Source organism: Embiotoca jacksoni, unplaced genomic scaffold (assembly GCF_022577435.1).
Source record: "Embiotoca jacksoni isolate LCO1_2020_lvr unplaced genomic scaffold, fEmbJac1.0.p SCAF_1, whole genome shotgun sequence".
In the NCBI taxonomy this organism is placed as follows: domain Eukaryota; kingdom Metazoa; phylum Chordata; class Actinopteri; family Embiotocidae; genus Embiotoca; species Embiotoca jacksoni.
Genome location: NW_027185229.1, coordinates 5296619 through 5324259, shown reverse-complemented (window position 1 = coordinate 5324259; position 27641 = coordinate 5296619). Strand labels below are relative to the sequence as shown.

At 40.1% G+C, this 27641-nt stretch overlaps 1 protein-coding gene across 8 annotated transcripts in view; it reads right to left on the bottom strand.

Moving 5' to 3' along the window:
- dlgap4b (discs, large (Drosophila) homolog-associated protein 4b) overlaps positions 1–25718 on the bottom strand; it is a 119123-nt gene extending 93405 nt beyond the window's left edge. For 6 of the 8 annotated variants that reach the window (XM_069157978.1, XM_069158005.1, XM_069157992.1 and 3 more), the window contains exon 1: positions 25294–25718. The gene's annotated coding sequence lies outside the window, so the exon portion shown is untranslated. The remainder of the gene's footprint in view (positions 1–25293) is intronic. The other 2 variants (XM_069158011.1, XM_069158026.1) reach the window with 1 other exon arrangement.
- Positions 25719–27641: the final 1923 nt, after the last annotated feature.

The window sequence follows — 27641 nt, the reverse complement described above, 5'->3', positions numbered from 1 at the left end:
CACACTTCTCAACACAAGTCTGGGGTTTGTTAGCGAAGCTGTCTGTGTATGTACCCCTCCCCCTTCCTGCTCTTGCTTTCTAATGTTTTCCCACCCATATTCTTTCATCTCCCTTGACCCCCCCAACTCCCTGACAACCAAACCCTTTATTTTCCTCCCGTCTCATCTTCTGCTTGTTAGTCCCAGTCGTTCTCTTTGCCTTCTCTATTTTATCAAGGTGCCTTTCTCCCTCTTCCCTGGTTGACTTTCCCTCTCTAGTGAAAGTGACCTTGCCAAAGAGACCCTTAAGAATTGCCATGGAGACAGCATCCAGCTGGGTGACACTCAAGGAGAATGAAGGGGAAGGGGGTCGGGGGGGTTGTAACAGAAAAAGAGAGTAAGGGAAAGCAATGGTGTGAAGGCGGTTTCACCGCAGAGCTTATTTTCTCTGGCTCATGATTCATGGTCCCATCACTCTGGTTTAGATTACTATAATATTGCCTCCCACTATATTTCTGTCTCTCTCTCTCTTAGATGGTTTCTCTTATTGAATCTAGGGCAAACATAAAAACCTGTCCTGTTAAAATTTAATTCGATCAGATGTGAAGCAATCTGATACCACCTTTGTTTTTATTTTTTCCTTTTATTGTTAGTAATCTGCACAATTAAATATAGCTCTCTTATATAGCTGACTTGCAGAAATAGCTATATTTAAATGAACTTTTCTTGAACACTGGCAGTATTATCATTAATTATGTCACCATAAATTACGCACTGTCAATGCACCAAAGCTGTTGTGCACTCAGATGAGTATGCTAATAAGTCACATGAAGTTTTCCCTTGTAAATATCGATTTGTCATATAAATATTAGATTATAAAAAATAATGCTGAAAACAAGTTAATACATTCTCTTTCATCTCAGATTTCCTTTCCTTTAAAACTATTTTTGGTCATGGAAAGGTGAATTTCAGCCTTCTTAAGCTCATGGAGATACTGTTGCAGACTTGATAAAAAATTGATGAAGGGAGAAAAACTACAAGCGCGCATGCAGCTACCATATGCAGCAGCTACCATATGATATATGCTTGTTTTAAAACAAACTAGAACCAGAACCCTCAGGGACAGAGATTCATCCTGGGTAAACTTTTCAAGGCTAACCACTGATTACGACAACATAGGATGCACAACCCAGCCTCCAGGTAAATCCGGACAAGACCATGTACTTTTCCATCTACAAAAATATTTTGTTCTGAAATTCCATTCACTTTAATTTAATTTCATCGATAAAGTGCCAAATCACCACACAAGTCATCTTAGGGCACTTAACACAGTAAAGTATATATATATATAAAGGTGTTCTGTTGCATTCCGAACAACATTGCCTTGTACTTAATTTACAACGTACAGAAACAGGAGAAGTGGCTGAAAAAGTCCAGAGCAGAGTCATTTGAATTAGCAGGAAAGAAAAACATGATTTTTCTGTCCGGCAGTTGTTGTTGTGTATGTAAAATTCAATCAGGCCTGCAATGCGCCACTCACAGCCGAAGGCAGCGACATTCACAGCTGCCTGTCAAAATTAGGGCCATCCTACTTTCTGTGGGCATTGATTCAAAATATAATTGTAGATGTGTAATGTTTCAGCATAAATAGGTTAGTTGTCATTTGTAACATTTTTAAACTATATTCAAGAGAAACACAGGTAGCATCTCCTATATGATGCACTGTCGAGCATTCGTCTGGATGTTGTGTTAAGCACTGTAGTACATAATTTACCATGACAGGACCACACTCACTAATCAACGCCAAAAAACTCAAAGTGAAAAAAAGTGAACAAATTAAATAATAGCCACTGGTCAAAATCATGTTTAATAAAGTATTTGAGTAATGAGCTGCTCTGGCTGCCTTCATTGACTTCCTCAGGTGCAGGAGAACTAGTAGGAAAGTTTCTGAGTTTCAGTTCAGACTGCAGTAGAGAACAGATTGTTTGCTTTAGAGTAACATTGGATTTCACAAAAAAAAAAAAAAAAAAAAAAAAAAAAAAAACACTACCGCAGCTGGTTGGTTGATAAAGGTACAAATGGTCCAGTTTATGTATTTTTTTTTTACAGCTTAAATCATTACCATTATTCTGTACTTTAGTGATTTATTTGGTTACTTGAGGGGAGTAGAACAAGCTGTAAACACAAAACTGCCTAACTATCATTTTATGAAGTCGATAAGGCAAATGTGTCCAGCAGATAAGGTGTAATACTAGCATTCATTAGGTTTGTGTCTGTCTGATGGATATTCACTCTCCTTGTCACTCTGGTTTGGTTTCTAATCCCTGAGGGAGATAACTGCCTATTTGTTTTCTTTTCATGCTGTTCTTTTCTCTCTCTGCTCTCCCATCACTCCAACCGGTTGAGGCAGAAGGTTTCACACCTCTAACCCGCATATTCCACTGAAGACGTGTCTGTCACGTTGTGTGTGTGATGCAACTTTGTTCCGTCTGCGCGGCTTTGTATTCCATCGGCGGCGTGTCGGACGCGGAGTGTTTAGTCCGCCCGTTTTATCTTCCTTCCTCATTTGGTCATGTTGATTGATTTCTATGATTCTATCGTGGGTAAACATTGTTAAACGGCTTTTTTTTTTCGTCCGTTTTGTGGTCACCGTTGTCATTTCCTATTTTGTGCCGCAGCCTACAGGCAAAGTTAATACAGCCTGCTGTGTTGTAGTCATTAAAAACATGAATCCTCCTGTTTATTGTGTAACAATTTCACATACTGTTTCTGTAGCAGGAGAAGAATGCATTTCTTGTCCAAATTGAGACTGCAGGAGTAGACGGTAATTTAGTAAAAATTTTACATGAGTGTTTTATTTAGAAAATGTTCCCAGAGTTTTATTTGTTTTCTCGACAAACTTCCTGCCCAGTCCATCTGCTCTACTAGAGATTGTCTCCGCGCGGCTTCCGTCAGAAATAGACTCACTGCCAATCTTTAGCGGAGAAGCGCGGCGAGCCGCTTCTGGGACGCCGGTGGGATATGAAGTATCGACTTTAATGACGCCGATTCACTCCGGCAGCCGCGTCGAAGACAGAACCAGTGGAAAATAGCCTTTAGTCTTCCTGTTAAAAGGGAGTTTTTATTTCCAAATGTCACGTACATGGAAATTGCTGAATTGTTGGGTTCCTCTATGACAGGCAAAAAAGACCATACCATAAAGGTAATGAATACAACAAAACCAAACAAATAACCAAAACGAGCAAATGGAAGAGAAAACAAATAAATAAATGAATAATATAAACAAACAAAAACAGGGGAACAAAAGAACTGCATAAAAGGACAACATCACTTAAAAGCAATTCTATAAAAATGTGTTTTAAGAAGTGATTTAAAAGAAGTCAATGATTCTGCAAGCCTTATCTCCTCATTATAAGTTTTTGTTGTGAGGACTTTGCTTTATTAAGTGCACTGAGATTACTTATGTCGTGATTGCCACTTTAGAAATAAATTGAATTACAATTGCAGGCCAATAGTGTACAAGGCAGCTTGTCAGACAACAAGTGGATTTGTATGCCAAGAACAAGTTAATGTGTGAGTTTGAGCGCGTGCTTGTGTATGCACTATATAAGTGTAGGAGGGTATACTTGTGTCTGTGCGATCACGTTCCAAAACAAATTGTTTCAAACAGCAAACTGTGGAGGCCTGGATGTATTGCAGCATCTCGGTATCTCTGCCCCTTATTGAGAAAGAGAATTAGAGGGCACTCAACAGAGAGGGTGTGAAGAGGTGAGTAAAATGGGTGGAAGGAAGAGATAAGAGAGGAGAGTGAGCAAGATGAGGATGGAGCCATGTAAACAGAGATAGTTGGACTGGTGGAGAAAAGTCAAGTCTGGCAGTTTGCAGCAGTTCTTGCCTCTTGGTGTTTATTCAAAGTGATCTTGAAACAATTGCAACACACCAGTAGGTTGAGCTTTGCATGCTAACAATGTAACATAGATAATCAATATACAGTGGGTACGGAAAGTATTCAGACCCCTTTAAATTTTTCACTCTTTGTTTCATTGCAGCCATTTGCTAAAATCAAAAAAGTTCATTTTATTTCTCATTAATGTACACTCAGCACCCCATCTTGACAGAAAAAAACAGAAATGTAGAAATTTGTGCAAATTTATTAAAAAAGAAAAACTGAAATATCACATGGTCATAAGTATTCAGACCTTTTGCTGTGACACTCATATTTAACTCACATGCTGTCCATTTCTTCTGATCCTCCTTGAGATGGTTCTACTCCTTCATTGGAGTCCAACTGTGTTTAATTAAACTGATTGGACTTGATTAGGAAAGGCACACACCTATCTATATAAGACCTTACAGCTCACAGTGCATGTCAGAGCAAATGAGAATCATGAGGTCAAAGGAACTGTCCAAGGAGCTCAGAGACAGAATTGTGGCAAAGCACAGATCTGGCCAAGGTTACAAAATAATTTCTGCAGCACTCAAGGTTCCTAAGAGCACAGTGGCCTCCATAATCCTTAAATGGAAGAAGTTTGGGACGACCAGAACTCTTCCTAGACCTGGCCGTCCAGCCAAACTGAGCAATTGTGGGAGAAGAGCCTTGGTGAGAGAGGTAAAGAAGAACCCAAAGATCACTGTGGCTGAGCTCCAGAGATGCAGTAGGGAGATGGGAGAAAGTTCCACAAAGTCAACTATCACTGCAGCCCTCCACCAGTCGGGGCTTTATGGCAGAGTGGCCCGACGGAAGCCTCTCCTCAGTGCAAGACATATGAAAGCCCGCATAGAGTTTGCCAAAAAACACATGAAGGACTCCCAGACTATGAGAAATAAGATTCTCTGGTCTGATGAGACCAAGACTGAACTTTTTGGTGTTAATTCTAAGCGGTATGTGTGGAGAAAACCAGGCACTGCTCATCACCTGCCCAATACAATCCCAACAGTGAAACATGGTGGTGACAGCATCATGCTATGTTTTTTTTTTTTCAGCTGCAGGGACAGGACGACTGGTTGCAATTGAAGGAAAGATGAATGCAGCCAAGTACAGAGATATCCTGGAAGAAAACCTCTTCCAGAGTGCTCTGGACCTCAGACTGGGCCGAAGGTTCACCTTCCAACAAGACAATGACCCTGAGCACACAGCTAAAATAACAAAGGAGTGGCTTCGGAACAACTCTGTGACCATTCTTGACTTGCCCAGCCAGAGCCCTGACCTAAACCCAATTGAGCATCTCTGGAGAGACCTGAAAATGGCTGTCCACCAACGTTCACCATCCAACCTGGCGGAACTGGAGAGGATCTGCAAGGAAGAATGGCAGAGGATCCCCAAATCCAGGTGTGAAAAGCTTGTTGCATCATTCCCAAGAAGACTCATGGCTGTACTAGCTCAAAAGGGTGCTTCTACTCAATACTGAGCAAAGGGTCTGAATACTTATGACCATGTGATATTTCAGTTTTTCTTTTTTAATAAATTTGCACAAATTTCTACATTTCTGTTTTTTTCTGTCAAGATGGGGTGCTGAGTGTACATTAATGAGAAATAAAATGAACTTTTTTTGATTTCAGCAAATGGCTGCAATGAAACAAAGAGTGAAAAATTTAAAGGGGTCTGAATACTTTCCGTACCCACTGTATATGGCTGCGCTCACACACACACACACACACACACACACACACACACACACACACACACACACACACACACACAGTATGTCAACACAGACTGTAAGCCCTTCAGAGAACAACTGGCAATAAAATCCAGTTAGTGGTGTAAAATAGTTGCAATTAATTGTTCTATTTAAAATTCAGAACAGCAAAATGTGATTAGTTTACACAGTGGCTGACTGAAACACCATGTGTGCTGTAAGTATTTGCGTTCCACAAGGGAGGTTTGAACAGCACAAACCAGTAAATATAACATAGTTAGTAAAAGTAATCAAGACTAATTTATATATGTTAATTAGAGGCATAATAAAACCAGAAACACACCAAGTGTATAATAAAAGTACTGATAGCCAGCTGGTAATTCTATAATCACAGCACAAGCATTCTGTAAATTCACCCTATATTATGTTGTTGGTTCTTCACAAAATATGAACCAATAATAATACAACTAAATTGTGATACAAATCAAATATATGTTGGTATTGTACACTCAAAATTCATGCACGCATAAAGTTGCCAAATGTTGTTTTCAGCTGTTTTGACTTGAGGCATATGAACATTTTGCCAGGTTTGTTGTGGAGGTGTAAACTATGCAAACACAGAGCAAACAAAATCAGCGTGAAAAGCACAAAACTGAGCCTGGGGTGCACAGAATTATAATTACATGGAATTCGCTCTGCAGACTTCTATTGTTTAAAAAAGTAAACCCTGGGATATCAACCCTTTAAGGTCGAATCACTTATTTGATATCCATATGAACATTTCTGGAACAAATTGAGGTGGAAACAAACTTAAAAGAGCCTCATGTGTACCTGCATGCAAATTCTCATCTCAGAAATCCACCTCATGTTCTTAGTCGTCTGGCATGATTACAGCTCACAAGCAAGTTGTTGTAAAACTGGGGAAAAAACAGTTCAGATGATTACATAACAAATTTGGATATTAAAATGAAAATATACACAAACTACTTTGAAAATACCACTAATTGTGTAACATCACGAAAACCTGCTATTCTACAAATACTATATGGGTCATTCGACATCCTGAATGTCCCTTTTTTCTCACATCCTTCTTATTCCCACATAAGATTACCCAGGTTTAAAATCCTACAATGTCACTGCTTCAAAACATGCATAAACACAGAGCATACCATACACCACCAAATGAGGTCAGTACTCGATGAAGTGAATGAATCTGACTCACAGGCTCGGTATTCTAATGAGCTGACTGACTCTCGATGTGACCTCTTAGTGGCTTCTGTCCTCAAATAAGGTTCTGGTTAGCCTCAACACTGTTTTGGCTTCAGCTGGCATGCTACATTAGCCCAGTTATGAGAAGACAAAGAAGGGCGAGTGAGGTCAGATGAATCAGACATAGGGATTTTTGTCATTTGAGGAGCAGACTAAAAAAACAAAACTATCTTTGCTATTTTTAGCAACAATTTGATATGCTTGACATTCAAGTGTTCCAGGGCAAAAGATCATAGCACAATATCCACAAAAAAAAGCCTCAAACGCATCCAGCAAAGGACATGCAGAGCCCCAATGAAATATAAGAATTACACAGTTTAATCTGCCAAACTGAAAACCCAAACAAGGTTTGTGGACTAATATTATTTTGTCAGTGAGACAAACGGTCAACACCCATGTCCCAGGCATTTTTCAGTAGATTTAAAGATTTGATGTTCTGCAATTGTTGTAGTTCAACTGGATAAGACCTTGAGATTTAAGCAGCCTTTTTCTTTAGAAATAATTAAAAAAAGAACTGTGGTGAAAAAAATATAAAGATAATAGTTTTTACAACTAATCTAACATTAGAGTGATCTCTATTTATTATCCAGTGAGTAGAACTCACTGTCCATGGATATTAGAATTGCTAAAAAAAAAAAAATATTTTTACAAGGAAACTAAAGACTTATTTCTGTATTTTGGCTTTTAAGTTTGAGAATTTGAATCGCCTGGATTTTTTTTATTTATTTTAATCATCATTTTTTATCCCTGGTGTTAATTATTTTTAATGGAATCTTTTTATAAATTTTTTAAAACACTTCGTTTTATTGATATAATTTGTATTCCTGTATTTCATTTAATTTAGATTTATTTATATATTGTTTCATTTTGCTATTATCTTTGTGTGTTGTTTGAATGTGAATAATTATTCATTCATAATTATTATTGTTTAATACAAGGTGCTATATAAATAAAGCTGAGTTGAGCCGCTGCACTAACATAAATTAGCCCTTATAGAACATCAATTCCTGGTATTGTTTCTGCCACACATCAGTGGCCCAGTGACCAGAGCAGATTTCTACCTCTCAGCCTGTCAGTACTGCAACTGAAGTGAGCTATTATCTCCCAGCATGGGCGAACCCTGGAGGATTAACCACCAATCCTTCTTAAATCTGCCCGGATCATAAGAGTCATGACACAAGCTCTTGCAGGGACACCGTCGGTGCACTACAAACATTTATAATAATACCAACAGGCACTGTCAGAAACCAGTCACTATCAGCAATCAGCAGCCTAACTTCAGCAGCTCGCTCTACCCTAGGGTTCAAATGTCAGACTGTCACAGCAATTTACTAATCCTGTTGCAGATGTCACGCTGGGAAGTGGAGAGCTTCCTCCTCTGTAGTCATGCGGAGTTTGCTTTTAGTGTGTTACTTCTCTCCTCAAGAAATGAATCTTGCTTTAATCATTTTGAAATTAGAACAAAGTGATCTGCTGTAATACATCAACTACAAAAGACAGAGAAAGAAGCTAGAAAGTAGGTGAGCTCCAGTCAAGAATTTCACGGTGCATTTCTTTCCTTGCATATTTAAGTAATGTCCTCAGGTATATACGGCAGCGCAGGGCAGTTGAGATTATTCTGCGCTCTTCACACAAACTAGTGCATGAAATCCTGCAGAAGAAAAACAGGTTTTGGCGGCATGAGTCACATCAGTTTTAACAGTTTATACATTCTCTTAAGCAACTGTCAGTGACACAATAATTATCCTATTGCCATTTTGAAATGTTAGAGCGATAAGTTGAAATAACATCAAGATGACGGGTCAACCGTGGCCACACGTTCATTTTGAGAGCATTTTTTGAAAAAAAAAAAAAAAAAATATTGACACAAATCAAGCCCATGTAAGAACCTCACTTTGGTCAGCAAGAGTAACACATGGATGTGTTTTGATCTTGCTATGAGTCAACAATGATGAAATCCAGTCTTATTAAACCGCACAACTCCCACATGTCCAATTGCCGGTGGCTGAGTGGAGCTCGAACCGGTGTAGGGACACCATCTGATGGTTCCTTGTGTTGTCAGGACGTGGTCCAGGTCATTATACAGGTCAAAAACAAGGGCAGTGGCAGTTTCAGGAGGGGAATGAAAAAGAAGGGTGAGGGGGGGCAGAGAAAAGAAGGACAGATAAAGTAGCAGGAAGAGAACAAAGAAGAAATAATGCAATAGCATTAAAAGAGATGGACGCCGACTTCAGAGCACTCTGGCATTAGCTAGCTCAGAGCAGAGCGTGGATCTGAGCAAATCATAGCTTTCCACTTCAAAATAATCCACGTTTGATAGTTTCCTATCAGCAGAATTGGTGCAGACCCGTCAAAAACTCAACAGTTAAGACACATACTTAATGCAAGTATATACATTTCTGTGTCCTTCCCTCTCACACAAACACATTAGGCTGTCATGCTCTCTCATCTCGGCTGCAGATTAACTGAAGACTGTCAATTTTACCAAGGTAGTGTTGAAATAGCCTGGTTATTTTGGGCCTCAGTGTGCGTGTGTCTGTTTACATCAATATGTGTGAAGGCCGTGACCATGTGTGGTCGTTTCCACAGTCAGTGCAACCTAGACCATTGGCTGCACACCCCACCTCCATCTCCATACCTTCCTTTTTTCCAGAATACTTAATTTTTCTATCTATTGCTTGTCTTCATCTTCTTAAAGCATAATGTGTATGTCCTCCTCTCCTGACTGAGCACCAGTCCCATTTCCACTGACAGCAGGCCACGCAATGGGGTCAGCAGTCGGCCTATTTAAAGCAAGGTGAACTGAAAGGGTCCGTGCTAGCTCAGTCACTTAAGAACTGAGGCCGCAATAAACCACACATAAGCAACCAAAAACCATCAAGGTATGCCTCCTGGAGGAGGTGTGGCACAAGGCATGCTTTCTGTTGTACTTTGGAACGGGTCAAGTGAGGTTTTGCATCAAATATGAATGGGCTCACACGGCCAGCCAACAGCCCCGGACAAGTGCAGAGTGTGCTGCCTTTGTGAAGGTCAACCTGCTCTTACAGTGTCTTGGAAACACACAGCGGTTGTTCAGATGGCTCAGCACACTAAGTCGTACGTATTTACTTGCAATGTCACGCGGAGTGAATTCTGCTGATGACCTTGGTCACATTTAACGACCTGTGAGATGTTAAATAAGTCAGTGTATAGACAGAAGAAATAAGCATAGCCGGTCTAGAGGAGCGGATTACCACTCGGGCCATTGATCTTAAGACAGCGGAGTGACTTAATGTATCTATACTGTGACTTAACATGACCACTTCAAGCCCCGCGAAACTCCACAAACAGCTGCTGCTTGCCGATACAGCTGTTGTAAAGCAGATTTTACTGCTGATGAGATGATGCTTTTACCCATCTGCACAAATTCAAAGAGCTTTTGCAGAGTTACAAAAGCAAATAACTTCCAGTATACTTTGTTATACTTAATATTGCGCTGCATCACATTGTGACTACACAGCTCAGTAATTGTGTTTTGGAGCCATAATGTAATGAACTTATTGATCATTGCAGTTTGGTACTTACAATAATGCTCCACTTGTGGCAATCGGACCACAAAGTTAAATTTTAGTCCAACATCATACATTGCTTTCTTTACATTCTAACAACCTTGTACACTTAAAACAGTAAGTGAAGCATGTGATGTTTGTATATGCGAAGACTGTGGGTCAAGATTACATGAAAAATCACTGCAAGGGAATCCACTTCAGGGTAAGCACTTGCCACCACAGAAGAAGGAAGACACATATCTGTCAGTGTAAAACAGCATTGAAGCAACAATGATCAGACTGTTACAGTCAGCCCTGTCATGCTACAGTGGTCCTCTTAGCAAATACGAGTACTTTGAGTGTTATCTGCAGAAAAAATTCTCTTTACAACTTCCTCTGCCAACAAACTATTTAACAGTTGTTGATTTTTTTTTTTTCTTATCTATTCCATTCTTATTCATTCCTACCAGCTTTCAATGTTTACTGTGACATTTCTCAAAGGAGCTTCTTGAGCTCTACAAAAACAAAGAGTGTGATCTCTGTCTTCCTGTGTATTTCTCAAGGGGGCCCGCAGACCAGCGCAGCACAAGTGTCCCTTCAGTGCTTTGTTACTGTAGGTTGCTGACACTCAGACATGATCAACCCCAAGGCTGACCGCATTACACCAGGAAAGGCCCCATCACTCCTCTGTAGGGCAGCTTTTATACAGTTGACAAACTATTGACAGTCACCCCCATTCCCTTTGTATCTGCTTTCGTATGGTAATACTGAGTTGGTTGAAGGTCACAAGATAAGGACACAGGGGAGTCGTCAATTAGGTGCGGAAAGTAAAACAAAAGGAATCACTTGCAAATAAGAGAGAAACCCAAAGAGACTTTTTGGAGCCTTCTTGACAAGAGACTTTCTGGAGCCACAATGCAAACAAGAGGAAGGGACAAATCTTTTTTTCCATCATATCCCTCCTGTTTATACAAAATATAACATGTACATAAAAAGGAAAAAAAAACAAAAACCCAAAAGAATAAAGAATCTTTCCATCAACTTCTCATCTAGTGCCACCATCAGGTCAAAATTTTAATCTGTACTTTGGTTTATGAGCAGATAACTGAAAAATCAATGAGATTCCTATCACCCTCAGCTGTAGTTTGTGTTTAGTGCTAATTAGCAAATGTCAGCACACTAACATGCAAAACTGAGACAGCAAATATAGCAAACATTATTCATGCTAAACCTCAGCCTGTTCGCATTTTCACTGTGAGCATGTTAATACAGACATTAGCATTTAGCTCAAAGCACTGCTGTGTCTAAATACAGCCACACAGAACTGCTAGTATTGCTGCTGAGAGGAAAGAAATGCACACGCAGAAAGACATAGAACCAACACAAAACATAGATTATTGTATACGCACACCACAGACATGCACACATGACCCCCAAAGGCAAGGAGCTTAGTCAATTCAAGCTGTTAATCACACTAAGTGCTGCAGAGCATTCAATGTTGCTCTTCCTCTGAAATCAACCGATTTGCCACGCTTGTGATTTAACATCATTGCACCAACCAGTCTCTCCCTCTTTTTGTTTTGGAGCCTGTCACAGTCAAATACCAGTCTTTGGTGCCATCGATAAGACATTAAGAATGACAAGACAGACAGACCACAAGTCATGAAGCAGTGTGCTCACATCTAAGCACTACAGCACATCTTCCTTTACATTATTCCTGTTCCATTTTAAATGTATTCAGACAATGTGCAGACAAAGTGGCACCGATGAGTAAAATGCAGAATGATTCAGCGAAGTCACGAGTATTTATATAGATTGCGGTCCTTTGCCCTGATATCCATCCCTGATATTTTGTATTATTATTTTATTATTTCAATGCATATTAAAACATGACTTCACCATAATCTGCTCATTCATGACATTAATTTATATGGGCCACACTCAAGCTGGCCATATGCAGCTGGTACGCCTGCAAAGTCCACACAAACAATGAGCATGGAAAAACAAAAAATCAGGTCACGGGCAATTAGCATGGAGCTTTCATTATGCATATGATGGTCGCAAAGAATACACTGATGTTACATTCATAATATTTGAAATGTGTCGCAGTCACATGCAGAAAGAGTGAATAATTTTTTTTTTATCAGGGTCACTCATTCACTTTAAATGGACCACTGTACCAGTGATCAATGAAGCATGCAGCAACCAGGTTGCAGTGTTGTTGTCCACACAAGACATCAAGTATGGATCAAGCTGCAGCACTTTAAGGGTTAATGACATGTTCAGTGGTGATATTCTCTTCTGCCGCACTCTATATATTTAGTGTGCAGCGCGCTACATGGCAGCACATGTAATGCCACGCATTTAGGTAAGCGCAGAGGCAACAGGTCAATGACATGTAGAAACATTTCTTTTGTCATAAATTAATACAAATTTACATTTAGTGTTGTATTTTCTTTGTATTACATTTTATAAAAGTGATGAAACAGTGCATAAACACCATGACAGTTGTAATAGCTGCTCCTCAAAGGATACAAAACGAATCACATATCAGGAACAAAGAGATGTTAAATGTAAAAGTCAACTTGGAACAAGAGCTCAGACCAACTCTCACTATATGATGTTTTCTGGAGGAGCCGGAGAGATCATGTATCTGCTGCACTTGTCTATACAGTGTTTTCCTGTTTATCTTGTGGCACAGCTTTTCATTACCTGCTCGGACCTTCTATGATTCACTGATAGAAGCATAATAATCTCCACCACAGGAGCATCGGTCGGAGCATCAACTCTAATAAAGTCATCCTGAGAACAAATAAAGCACAACATACTTGATTTCTACGGTGTTTTAGAGGAGAGGAAAATAAACTATCGAGTAAAGGGCACGACTTTCGAAATATTTTTCTGTCCGAGAGGTGCACATGCTGTTCTTATTGTGGTATGATATGAATCCATTCACCTCCTGCCACATGTGAAGAATGAGGCAGGGAGGACTTTTACCAGCACCTATGAGCTTTGACTGGCATCAATTCACCAGAAATCTAATTTTAGAGTTGACTTTTAGGTCTGCCTGGTGTTGTTGACAATATTTTTCCTTTAGTTACATGCCTGACATTTTTTTTGACCCAACCCTGGTTAAGGTCTACTTACAGAGAGACTAAATAAACAGGATCATCTCTTTGTCCAAACAATACTTTCATGAAATGTCTTTGATTTTGTTTCTCCCACTCTGCTTGAGGCAGAGAGCAGAAGGAGGAGTGGGAGGAAATAAAATATCAGACAAAATATAGTTCATAGTACAGTATGTACACTTTACTGAAACATATTGCGTCTAAGAAGAAGATGGATCCTATCAATGAAATGGTTTATTGCTTCTCGTCAGAAATCTGAAAATATTGTACCGAGATCTTTTATCCTTGCTGTCTTTGATGCAGCAAAAAGCTGATGTAATATGATTAGTGCCAAGAATGCTTATTCCTTCCCTCACAAGTCCAACTCCAAATGCACTGACAAGTTGTCAATGACTCAAGCCAAAAGTGAGGGAGGAAGGTTAGCATGAATTAACGCTCCAATGTTAAGCTACTGTGACGCTGCAAAAAAAAGGATGATATAATTAGTTTCACTGTCCTCAGATAAGCCAAGGTCACTTCAGGCCATTCAATCAACACTAACTCATGATTTGACTGGCTGGCATAGATAACCTTGTTAATCTTCTGTGACTGGATAAACACTCGGCGATGCAAGGCTAAGGTTGCAAACTAAAGAGTTGAGTTTTTAATGGAGGGTTTGATAGCTGTTTGGGCGATTGAGCTTTGGAGTCATCATTTTATCTTTTTTTTTTCTATATTTTTTTTTAATAAAAAGAAGTGATGATATTTTCTTATGCTATAATTCATAGAGCATTTCAAATGGCCATACTGAAAGTAAATAATAAAGTACCATTTCAAGGGAAGCCCAATTTCACTTAAAATCCATATAACATATATGGTTATCTGTCCAAAACAAGAAGGTATCATAATAACTTTAACTAATTTACATAACATACAGCCACATTAGCGGCTCCTTTAGAATATACTCGGATATAAAAGTGCTTTGAGCTTAATACTAATGCCTGCTTGCTAAAATACTAATAATGACAATATTAACATTCTCATATTATGAAAGTAAAATGGTAATTATGTTCCCCATCTTTAGCATATTAGCATGCTAACAGTTGCGTATCCACACTGGCCTTGTACTCACTGCATGAACATATGTGTCTGGCAACTTTAACCTTTAACCTCAGAATTGACCACCATATGGCGTATGTTGAGAGCGAAAACTCACCTAGCCGTAAACAACAGCAGAGTGCAATGCCATGTTGGTAAATGACCACTGCAGACTTTGTAGATTACATTCCCAATTCCTCGATATTTGCTAGCATTGATATAACTGTATATATCGCTTCATCTTGCTGCATTTCCTGCACCACTGTTTGAACTAACACAAAACAAATGCTGGATTTGCTGAACAAAAAAGCTGTGAGCAATAGGCAGGCAAATCTGGACTAAATCTGCACTACTACAAAGCCACAACTATAAGTTTGCCGTTACGTTTCTTCCTCCGAATGTCTGTACCAAACTTTATGCCAATCTTTCAGTCGAGTAGAAACTGAGATATTTCACAGGATATGAATAAAAATCGGACCTGCTTGTGAAGCTTGATTAAAGGTCAGATCACCATTTTAGGTCAAAATTTTCATGGCAGTTGATTTAGTAGTTCTTGAGGTATTTCGGATATTTCAGACAAAACCTGCCATCCACAGAGTCAATCTGGCGTGGCTAAAAACTGGTATTTAATAAGAACATATCATTTTGTTTGTCAATGTTCAAATCAATCAATACAACACACGGATGACCCAAACGGCACTTATAATTTCCCAGAATAATCCTGTTGCTATCTCTACATTTTGCCTTTGTTTTCATTGTCAACTAAATAATACATTAATGATGTGGCTATTTAAAAATGCATTCCACAATTCATGTTTAGAGTGTGCACAGAAAAAAGGGAGAAGAAGCAGACAAAGCTTTGATTGACAGTGACAGAGAACAATGCATGGTTGAATGAGAACCTGACATCAGTGTTGTTGGCTAACAAGCAGTCTTTGTAGTTACAGATCAAAAGCATGGCCCTAATATATAGATTTATTAATACACCACATTATGTACGTTTGTGTCTTCTGAGCTTTGGCACTCATCTTTGTTCATTTGTTTTTTGTGAAGCTGGCATCTGAACCCAGGAGCTTCACTGTCTGTCTATTTGATCTCTACCATCCTCACTTTCCCCCCTTTCCTGTTTTTCCTCTCACTCAGTGACATCCTTTATGAGTCACCTACATGTCTATGCCGCGGATGACTCCAGTAATTACTCTAAAATAACTCATATCGAAAGGCCTGGCAGGTTTATTTATATTCCAAGCACAGGACATATTAAAGTGCTTTGCAAACGCAAAGAAGAATTCAAAAATCTAAAACAAGCTAAAAGAATGAAAATAAATATATTAACATGAAAGGAATAAACAGAGAATAAAAACACAAGGTGAAGATAAAATGTGTAAAACTGGATTTACAGACTGAGAAAGTCTCCCGTTTGGTCTCAATATGTTGCTCGAACTATTTGTAGCAATCATGTAAATCCCCCCATATGTACACAGTCTGCATACATGAAGCAGCACAACATATGAAATACACTGCAAATACTCACACGTATAAGAACCACTTAACAGAGGTTTATCAAGCTGACCTTCTCTGGCTCACATTAGGAAGACGAGCACTTCGGTTCAGAAACGAGACAATAAATCCCTCTCGAGCGCTGCACTAACTAATCAAAACCCTCTTTAAATATAAACACAGTCATGTGGCAACTAATAAGTTAGGTCTCGTGTAACAGCGAACAGCAGCAGAGTGCCAGCTCAATCAGCATCATGTCAGGCAATTAGTGTGGGAAACCAAACTTCCTCTGTATTCTGCTGCAGCTCGCTCCCTCGAGTCTTTGCAGCACCATTAAATTGTGCCACACTGTTATTTCTCTTGGATGCCATATAAGCGAATATACAATTACAGACAAAAAGTCAGCCCACCGTAACAATGCAATTTAGAGTCACAATTTGCATGTACTTCATTTTGCTGTAATATTTGACATCTTCATAGAAACATTCTCCTGCTTTGCCACCAGCTGATGGATTTACACAGTCATGATTCTACCAAAATCCAGATGATTTGGTATCATTAAATATTCTTAACACCAGTGAACATGTGCATCTGCCTCTAAGGGAGTAAGAGATTGTCCTCTACCAATAAAACTACCCCATAGGTCTTTTGTGGAAGCAGCTTATTGCAGTCTTAAAGTTTAGTGACCTGTGACCGGTTGCATAACTAACGACAGTCTGGTGTCCTGGAGAAGTGACGCAGTTCAGATGACGTCTGTAAAAAGAGTATTTTTCCTTTTAAGGAGGAGGTAAGTTTGGGTGCAGAAGATCGCTCTTTGATTTACGTTTTTTAAAGCTACGTTCATTGTTGCACTGATGATGAAGGTTGCATAAGTGGTAACTTTACCACACAACACGGGTCAAGTCATCATCTTTAACCCAAACCATTGTCTACTCCTGACCAAGAGTTTTCTGTGCCTGTGGGGGCACTAATTTAAGAAACACTCCGATGGTTGTATTTGAGGACCTTGACAAACGATCTCTTGGTTGAATGGGTTGGAGGACTTGTTGGGAAGTAATAAAATCTCTTTTCATTTGTAGGGCAGTAAAAGTGTCTGTCCATGGATGACCAGAAACTGCTGCAAACTGCATCGGCAGAAAAATAAAGAAAGACAAATGAAGAGGAAGGGAATTTGGACAAAGGAAAGGAATCATCAATTGTTCAAGTAGCCAAAAAAGGATACAGATGTGGTTCTATGATCGGAGCTCAGAGTTCCTGCAACTGCTTTAGAGCAGTGTTGTACATTACCTATTCATATATTGGCTTTGTGCCTTAATAAAGTTGAAGACACTTAGATGTCCTCCTAATGTAAAGTAATCCAATGTAATACTTGGCCTGGTGCTAATTTATTAAGTCCTCTATCAATAACAAAAATTCTGTCTGGGTACAGCTTGAGGCTTTTAGTGTACTAGTTGTACAATAAAATATTCTGCATTTAGCAACACTGTTATTTTATTACAATACAGATATCATCACTATTTCTCAGGACACATTCAATTACGCCCACACATACAGACACTAACGCAGAGTGTGAGACAGAGAAGAAGAAACAGGTTATTTCTGAGGGCACAGGTGAGCAATAAAAGTGTTTAAAAGGATGTTACTGATTACTGGAGGATGTTGAGGGTCGAGCCCTGATTAATTTGAGCATGGAGCAGGAAGGTTTTTGTGGTGTATAGAAAGGTGAGGGCCTGTGTCTCTGTGTGTGTGTGTGTGTGTGTGTGTGTGTGTGTGTGTGTGTGTGTGTGTTTAGACTGATGCATTACCAGAGCCATAATCTTCCAAAATATGACAAAGTGCTTTATGCTTATAAGTATGTAAGCAGCTGAAATTGACCACAATTTCACTTACTCACAACAAAATGCTTTACGCTTGTAAAAGATAAAAACAGTCACTGATCGGAAGATAAAGCCAAATACACAGACACAACGAAGCCTTCACCACCCACCGTCTGTAACTTAGAGAAGGGACTGAATTCATTGTGATTAAAATCTGTGTGAATGGGAAACACTTCATTTACAGTTCCATTTTCCTTTTGAGGTGAATCCAATCATCTGTGTATGCGTGTGCGTGTGAAAGTGAAAGTGGGAGATGATTACTGGGGAAATGTCAGTAGATTTAACAAGTAAATTGAACAGAGGTGAGCCTCCTCTCTGGTTGTTCTTGTGTCCTCTAATTTCATTTTTTCCCCCACTCACTTCTCCAGTGGGGGTCTTGCATCTCAATGAGTCTCCGTCCAGCTGGGAAGTGGTCTCGATTCTAATGAAGGACAATTCTCACATGCTATTAGGAACCTGGCAGGAGAGGAGAGGAGCGGCGATGGCAAACCTTATCAGGGAAATTGTCTGTTGTGGTGGCTGTTTAATTAAACATTTAGGAATGTTTTTGTTCCAAAAGAAATGTTCGGACGACACAGGGAGGCGCCATAAAAATGCATACACACCAAGGCTGTCACTTTTTCCAAAAACGATGCTGCATCACTAGTTGGTGTCCTCGATTTTACCTTCGTCTGATCAACAACTAATGATCCTAACCTGTCAAATACGGGCTGCAATAGGTCACGCTGATGGAGATTTGTTAGATTAAACTACTACAAACGGTCTGCTGTGCATATAGACAGTAAATTTAGAATTTGAATGGGTCCTCGCACTTCGAATGTAAATTACGTTCAAACAAATGTTTGAATTTTAAATTAAAAGCTGGAGCTAAATTTGTTCAATACTACAATTGTCTTGTTCAGTAAAAGTAGCATTCCCTTTTAGTAGAACTTTAATTGCAACTTAAAGGAATAGTTTAGTATTTTGTGAACACTTATTTGCTTACCTGCCACAATATCTTCCCACAAACAGAACGGTATCCATACCTATGCGCGCCAACATCTCAGTTATTATCTCAAAACTATAAAACTAATTTTTAAATACTTCAAAGCAGCTGCCGGTTTAGTATGTGTACATGAATTACGATAGAATATGTGTCATACCAGACATCAGTGGTAGGGGACAGTGGCACACAAACAAAATCACACGAACTGTACAAAGCTTCTATTAATGCTAATACAGTGACAGCCGAGGTAAACAGCCCCAGATGAACACATATTTAACAAATGTACAGACTAACGCGTCTGATCTGAAACCCAAGACACAGCTGGATTAATGCTTCCTAAACAAAACTAATAGATTGTTAGATAAGCCTGGACATTTCCAAGCAGTCACAGCAACAGTTGTAAAGAGGCTCTGACTTCCTGCATTTCTCGTAATCTTACCATTCTGGACCTAAACCGAACACAGTTTTGTGTCTACCATCCAGCACTCCACCTTCTCTGCTGGAGGCCTGACAGAGACCTCTCCTCTCTGCAGGGTTACCAGGTCACTGCTCCAGCAGCTGACAGCCTGACCTCCCCTCACCAAGACCCATCTTTTGACTGCAGCCATTTTCTCATCATTACGTTCAGCAATGGGCCTGTGCCTGCCAGAGACAGGAGACTAGCTGCTCAAGCTATCATTCATAGCCGAGAGGAGGAAAGGATTAAGGGCATTGAGAAAGAGCAGGAGAGAGAAGGATCTGCATCCTAATGCAGGCCCGAGTGTGGAACAGCCTTGTTATGAGGTGGCTCTCTGGAAAGGGAGAGGGATGCAGCGGCTGGGTGGGCAACTGCTGGTGGGGGGGTGGCAGGATTAAGTTGAGGGGAAAAAGGCAGAAGCAAAAAAAACAACTGAAAAAATACAGAAAAGAATGGTAGAGGAATGAAATAAAGACTACTGCATATTTCTACCACTAATTCTATAGAAAAAAAAGTATCCCCCCCCCAACTATCACTGATCTCATTATCGTCTTTTGTGCCTTCTTTCTTTTGGCTCTCAAATTATTTCTGAATATAAAAGCCTTTATTATCTGAGTACCAATTGACTGTGATTGTAGGAGTTGCATAAATTCTCACTTAGTCACCTATTTAGTCTTCCATTCCATCTACGTCAGAAAAATTTAGCTCCCTAAAATTCCTGTCAATATTTATCTGGATTTTTTTGCTTTTAAAATGTTTTTCTTTATTTACTTTTAGGAAGTTTCTAGCGTCCTTCAACCGAGAACATCTACAGCACTACAAAATAAAATAAAAATAAATAAATTAAAAAAAATTCACCAGTGACGGAATTACCTGAAGAGATGAGTTTTTTAAAACAGCACTCTTCTACATTTGGCTGAGGGGGCTGGGAAATAATTTCACTCAGAGAAATTTTTTTTTTCCAACACTACAAAGGACTTCTGCATTACAATCAGACACAACCACCAGCTCCACACTGACGAGCACGACGTTGTTCTTTACCGTGACACACACACATCCTGCATATACATTCAGACCCACAAAGCCAACATAGATCCATTATGACAGCATTTTACATTCCACGGGCATCCTCCAGTCGTGACTGCTTGCTCTCACACTCACGCACAGCCACATAATCACCTCAGAGAAAACAGATTTCCTCTGAGGCAAAACAGCTGAAAAAAAATGAATCCAGGTGTCTAAAAATGTGTTACAATTTTCTGAACATTTTGTCTGATGATGTCTTTTAATGACACTTGTTGACAAATAGTATACATGTATCAATAATTTTTAGATATTACAGTATCAGCAAAGGATGTTTAAACAGTAGCAGTGAAGATAGCTCGGCAGTGGAAACAATTATGGGAGCAGAATTGCTTCCCCTGCCTTGGGACACCATGTTTGTTGACAAGGCAGCCAGCTTTGAGATTGGATCACACTGAATACAATGAGAACCCATTTTAATACCAGGTGTAGATGCAAGTAGCCATGGATTGGAGGTCATTATCCAGATAAAGTATGATAATGTGTAAATGGGGCAACACATAGGCACAAAAATACTTTGCACTGCAGTTGGCTTTGAGAAATTACTAGAAAATGTATCCTAAGAATACCTTTGTTGACCTAGGTGGGTGTTTTGCTTTAAAACTTTAAAAGGTCATCAGTTTTGGAAAAATGCTGAATCATCCTCTGGGTTCCACAGAGTTTAAGCTCTGCAGAAAAAAGAAACCGTGGAGTGCCACAGAGTGAAAAATATCCTCAGTGGATGTTCTTTTTTTTTTTTAATGCGTGACATAAATTGAAAATAGGCAACTGTTGATGAGTCATTATGCAAACTTTGTACATTGTGTATCATTTACAATGTCTGGCCACGATACTCGTGATGTCAAATCAACTGACCTTTTCATGGACTGATGAGCATTAGCGCAGCATTTCCAACTGCATATATTAAATGCCAAGTCAGAGTGCAGTCTCAGGGGTGGGTAAGGATGTTAGCACAGTCTTATACCAGCATTCACATGTCAAAAGTATAATTATCTTCACTTAACTTAAGAATATTCATTACCGAAACACTCTTCTTGCCTTGCTTGCCATGCACAAGTATTGTCAGAGTAACCAGTGGAAAAAGATTGACAGAGAATGACTAGAAATATCACAAATTATCTGCAATCTTGCAAAATCCTTCAGTGGGTTGTTATTCCAAACTAAATCTTTGACTAATTCTTGCACAGAACAGATTCTTTTTATACTTTTAATGAGTGTTTCCTGGCCTCACACCAACGATCATCGCATGTTGTGTGCAGAATTGCAGGAGCCTGGGTGGTAAAGCTCCCCCTAACCAGCCTGAACATGTGCCAACCTCACTATCCCAGTGCAGCGCAGCTCCCGTGGCTGTTAGCTGCAGGGCAGGTGAAAAGAGGGTTTGGCACCCATTCCTTCGCCTGCCGCCTGTGGGGAAGTGAGACGAAGGTTTTAATTAGAGTAGAGAGCGCGGTGTGTTTTTGGACAAGCAGAGGATGTCAAAAGTGTCTTACTTAATGTCAGATATTCCCACACTGGACTGTTATGATTACAAGCAGGAATAGTGAGGGGTTTAGGAGTGGGAGGGGTGCACGACCTCCTGCCAAGTATTTGGTTTCAAGACAGTTTGTGCTTATTACAGCTGAAATGTGAACGTCTGACAGATAAGAAAAGAAAGAAAAAGGTAAAGCAAGATTTCTAAAAGTACACAACATTTTAGTTTTGTGGCCGCTGCTTTCGTTCACTTCCATTATCTTCCATCGCAATCACTGCAGTTTCCTAGACAAATTAACTGATCAGGATTTTGATCCTTTGCTTTGCATAATCCAGTTTTCTGACAGTGTTCTTGTTAAAATTCTTGCATCTCAATTAGATTATAATAAAACAGTTTTCTCATTGTCCAATATCCCACAGGCATGTCTTTGCGACTGGCAATAACTCCTTGACAAACAAAAAAGGGTGATTGTTTGACATTTTCACAGCGTGCATTATTCAGTTTTGACATTGCCTTATATCTACCAACTGCCATGGAAGATAAATAAACAAATGATGTCTTTTCTTTTCCACTATCACTAAAACCGGTGCACACTCTTCTTCCAGAACAGCCTGAAAGAATGTCGTAAATAGATGCAAAGCTCTGATCTATTTCTAAAAAGCTGTATTGAGAGTGAGTAGAAAAAGAACACAGAGATATGAAAGATTTGGTTTCTTCTGCAGACACAGTTTCCAACTGGGGGGAATGACGACATCTTATCTCTCTAGTGAGGCCGTTTAAATATAGACTTCTGCTACTTTATCTGTTTCTACCACTTAAGAGTCTGTTGATTTGCGAACATACTTATTTTTTGCGTTCTCATGCTCAGTGACAGTGACGTCAACTTTGTCTTCAACCTTTTCTATAAGACATCGGCATAATGACTCAATATTTACTGCAGTAACATTAAAGCATCCACTTAAATACGAATTACTAAGCCCCCACACTCCAAAAAGTCACAGCACATGGGCAACTATCTGCACAAACACAAGGAAAAGGAATATTCTTTTCCATTTCCACATGTAGCCTTCGTCCCTCCATTGATGCAATATGGTGTAAATCCCCCCCACCCTCACCCCCACCCCTCCTGACTGGGCAGATATTTAATACCGGACTGCTCTATACATTATAAATGGCCCTCTGCAATATACCACCCACTAAAACAAAACTACTGCGCAAACAGAGAAAATAGAAATGACCTGCCCTTGAAATACCACCGGGGTTTGGAAGTTCTCTTCTGGTGCCCGTTCGTTCTGTCCTCACAATATGTGACATAAGTTACAGACAATCATCACCTTGTTTTGAGGTCAAAGAGGTCGTACTGAAGAGCAGGAAACAACTGCAGAATAAGTGCAGAGTATGAACACATAAACGGAGACAACAAACAATGAAATTGTAGGTGCAAAGATCCCAAATTTCATCACACAGAATCCAACATGGCTGTGGGCTGGTGTGCTACTTTTTGTGCATGTGTGCATGTGTGCTTGTGCATGTGTGATGGAGACAAGCAGAGGGGGCAGAGTGCTGCGGAGAGTGACGAGATGCGATGAGACACAGTTTGAGTGAGTGCATGCATACTAGCAGGGGGAGAGAGAGGTAGAGTGTGTGAAAGTGGACGAGAAAGAGCAAGAGAACAAGAGAGGGAAGATGGACATAAATGGGTATGAGTTAGCATGGCCTACTAGTTTTTTTTTTTACCTTTTTTTTTCTCGCAGTTGAAGCAAATTGAGGCCACTAATGCAGCAGTTGGGCTGCTTTTCAGGTCACTCAAAAAAACTGAGCTAAAAGGGTAGCTAGACCTAAATCCATTGTTAATTTGATGGAATGGAAGACACTGCAACCTACTAAAGGATCCGAGCATGGAGCGGATGACATGAGACAACCTTACAAGTTGTCTCATGTCATCTACATGGTTACAGCACTGGAGTTATTTTGATTAATCTATTGGGAAGAACAGTATTGATTTGTGTTGATTAGCCACCTTGGCTAAGCACAGGTGGACCAGTTTATTAACTGTGTTGCTTCTTTCGAAGTACCAAATACGGATAGCTGTATTCTTATTCTTATTATTTATGGAACAAGGGTTACACGTTGCCAAAGTCTTTGGTTAACCTCACAGATTATTCTTGCTGTAAACACCTTTTCTACACTCAGCAGGATGAGCTGTCCCTCCACATCCAAACATTGGGGAAACGCCTGCTCAGCGGACGGCGCTGCACGGTTCATCCATTTGAGTTTGTGGAGTAATTGACCTTGTAAATACTTGACTCGTAGTCTGTTCTCAATCCTTGTCTCTGGAAGAGCCATCTCTCATTCCTCAACACTTGAAATGTCATTATTTGACAAAGTAATATTCCACCAAAACCTATATATTTCATGAGCCATGAAGCAGGTGGTACTTCTGGTTGTCTCAATTCTCAGTGCAACCAAGCACATAAAAACCTTCTTGATTCATGACCATGAACACGCTGGGGCGTTTTTCAACCAATAAACTGTCGCTTGTTGATGTTCAACAGTGAACAGACACAGTGAAGTCTCTCGGTTTCCTTGGGGCCACTTCACATTGTGGTGGAGAGACAGCTCCTATTCTCAAGTCTACTAAGACTTTGAGAATGTCTCATGTTATATGGACAAATTCCAGCGCTCATATCAAAAGAAGCGTCTGTACTCAGAAGAAATGTGCGACGTCTAATGAGAGCAACAGAAATTCAAGGCACCACATCATCTTTGTAAGCACCAATAGGGTTGTAGTGTTTTTTTGTAAGTCTTTCATTTACATGCATATGAAGGGAATAAATCCCGTAGTCAGTGGTGAATAAATAATTACACCACCCCAAACAAGTCACATATGTCAAAGACTCCAACCTCCCTTTTCTTCACCTGTCAAACATAATAAAACCTTGAAGGAGGAGCTGCAGCAATTCACATCGCCCATGTTGTTTTGTTAAACCACACACACACACACACACACACACACCGGCATAAGACCAAGTCCTGTGAGGGTGGAGTGAATGTTTCAAGAAATAGCCTATAGCCTGTATGTCCTTCAAACCCGCAAAGGCGCAGTGTAAATACTGACTCCAAAACGGCGCTCGAATCGGCATGAGTCACCTTCCCACCCACTTTGGACGAAATGTTCACTCCTGTTTGACAGATTTGACTTAATATGTAAAACACACATACATTCAGGGGGCGACACGGAGGCTAATAGACACAAACGCCGAGCGGTAAATTCAACAGTTTTGCTCTGGAGCCGTTTTACCTTCGGGTGAGAGCGCTTCTGGAAAAAATTAGAGAAGACGACTTGGAGGGTTTTTATCCTTGCTTCGTCCGTAACTTCCCGAGCATCTGTTTTTGAAGACGTGCTCGCAGAAAGGAAGAGGAGGAGGAGGAGCGCACGAGCGAGCGTCACTGTAAGCTGAAAGCTGCGTTTTCCGCGGAAAAACCGGTCTTGGTCCTTTGACGCCTTATTTGTCCGGTGAGTTGGTGTGTCGCCCGCGGGGGAAAAAGCGAAAGCACCGGTCCACAGACGTCTCCATCACCGAGCTCTGAATGCACCTCTGCGTTGGAGGATGGCAGACAAATAAGCGGGCAGACAGGCGGACGGAGAGGCAAGACAGATATGTCGGGAAAGAGGAGGACTTCCAGTCGGTCAGGCGAGCCGGGATAGAGACTGAGACACTGCTGCAACCAAGCAAACAAACTCCAGAGAGAGAGAGAGAGAGAGAGCGAGAGAGAGAGAGAGAGAGCGAGAGAGAGAGAGAGACAGATCACAAGTGAAAGGCTTCACTGTTTTTAGACGAGCAGTCATCCACATTATTTCACTGTAACGTCACCGGTGTTTTTTTCGTTTCTGAACCCCTGCTGTATTTATTTTCAGGTAGCCATTGACTTTCATTCAATTCCATTTGACTTGAAAAATATAAACAAACCTTTCAAGCTCATAACCCATCACAATAAACATCAAGCCATCATTAAACTAATACTCTTAACGACTGTAAAGTTGGTGGACTGAAAAGATTCTGCCTGGCAGTCATAGACTGTATATAAAAGTGGATGTAGCTCCAGCGTCTGAAAAGTGAAGCCAAGTCAATACCACCAAGTGCCACTAGAGGTTGTCTCCAAAAAGGCTTTGGCTCCATAGACCTCCATTAGGTTAGGTTAGGTTAGGTTAGGTAACTTTATTAATCCCCGAGGGGAAATGTTTTCGCTACAGCAGCATACAGAAGCAATAAGATAATAATAGAAAAGCAATACAATAGCAGTAAATAGCAGTAAACTTGTCATTAAATTTTTTCCATGAGACATTTTGGTGTTGTTCTCTAAAGTCACCACTTCTGATCTGATCTGAAAATCATCTCATCATTAATTAGAAAATAGGTCTTAAAAAGTGTTTTTGGGGGCGTGTCAGGTTACGACTATCAGGATGTAGTTTCGGCAGGTTTCCAATCAGATCGAGTCAGGTCCACCGCTTGCTCCCCCCCAACTTGTCCAAGTTTGGTCACTTCTGGTTCCAAAGCGCTCCGAACTAGCAGGATGGCGACGGCCAATATCCGAACTCGAGGTTACGGAACAACCGTTCAAAAACCAATGGGTGACGTCGCTGTTGGTTGCCGCTTGCTCACAGTTTATCCCATTTGTGTGTGCTACAGAAACACTCTCTATTACAGCCAGTTTCAAACTATACATAAATGGATACCAAAGCGTGTCAGGAAGTGGTTTAAAAATGCGCAGAAAACAACAAACAGACAGCCATTTAAAAATGCTAATTTTAAAATTTAAAAATACACTGATGTCCTCTGAATGAATATGTAAAGACGTTTGAGCTGAGCTTCTCTCAAAGACAGTGTGTGGAAAATATGAATTGAGTCCAATTCTTTTCTGCGTGATAGTTGTCTCACATTAAGGGAATGAATAATAATATCAGGCTGCTCTTCCTGTGCTGGGAAAGAAATTCATTTTGTCAACCTCTTCTTTGGCATTGTATGAGGTCTTCATGTCATGCCGGTAAAGCAAAGACAGAACTGAAGGAGAGCAAAAGACAGAGAGATATGAAATGCATTCAGCACCACGGACAGCTCACAGTCTTCAGCCTAACTAGGCCAAACACTTTGCTCTTGTTCTCGCTGTCACCTCTTTTAATATGTGAGTCAATCTAAATTCATCTTGGAACAGACTAAGGATATACTGAGATTAGTGTCATTGTACGATGACAAAATTGTAACGTCCACAAACTGCTCAGGACAGAACACAGAGAACACAGAGAAAGACGGGAAGTGTGGTGAGACATCAAACAAGATTTAGTCAATCTAATGCAGCAGGAGGACTACAGGGTTATTGCTTTATTATAGGCCTGTTTCCACCTGTCACATTTGATTGCTTTTGTCCCGCGAGGCACAGGCCGGGGAGAAACACAAGAATTTGTTAAAAGGTCGACATTTACCTCGATGTATTACTGTATAATGCTGGGCCGAACACAAGAGCTCCTTCGCTCACGTACACTCGAACAGCTCCCATTAGCTCTCTAACTGGCTGTGTAGTTACAAAATGTCACTCTTTAATTCTGTTTCGTACAAGTTTTTTTTTTTCCAAAGATGGTGATTTAAGAGT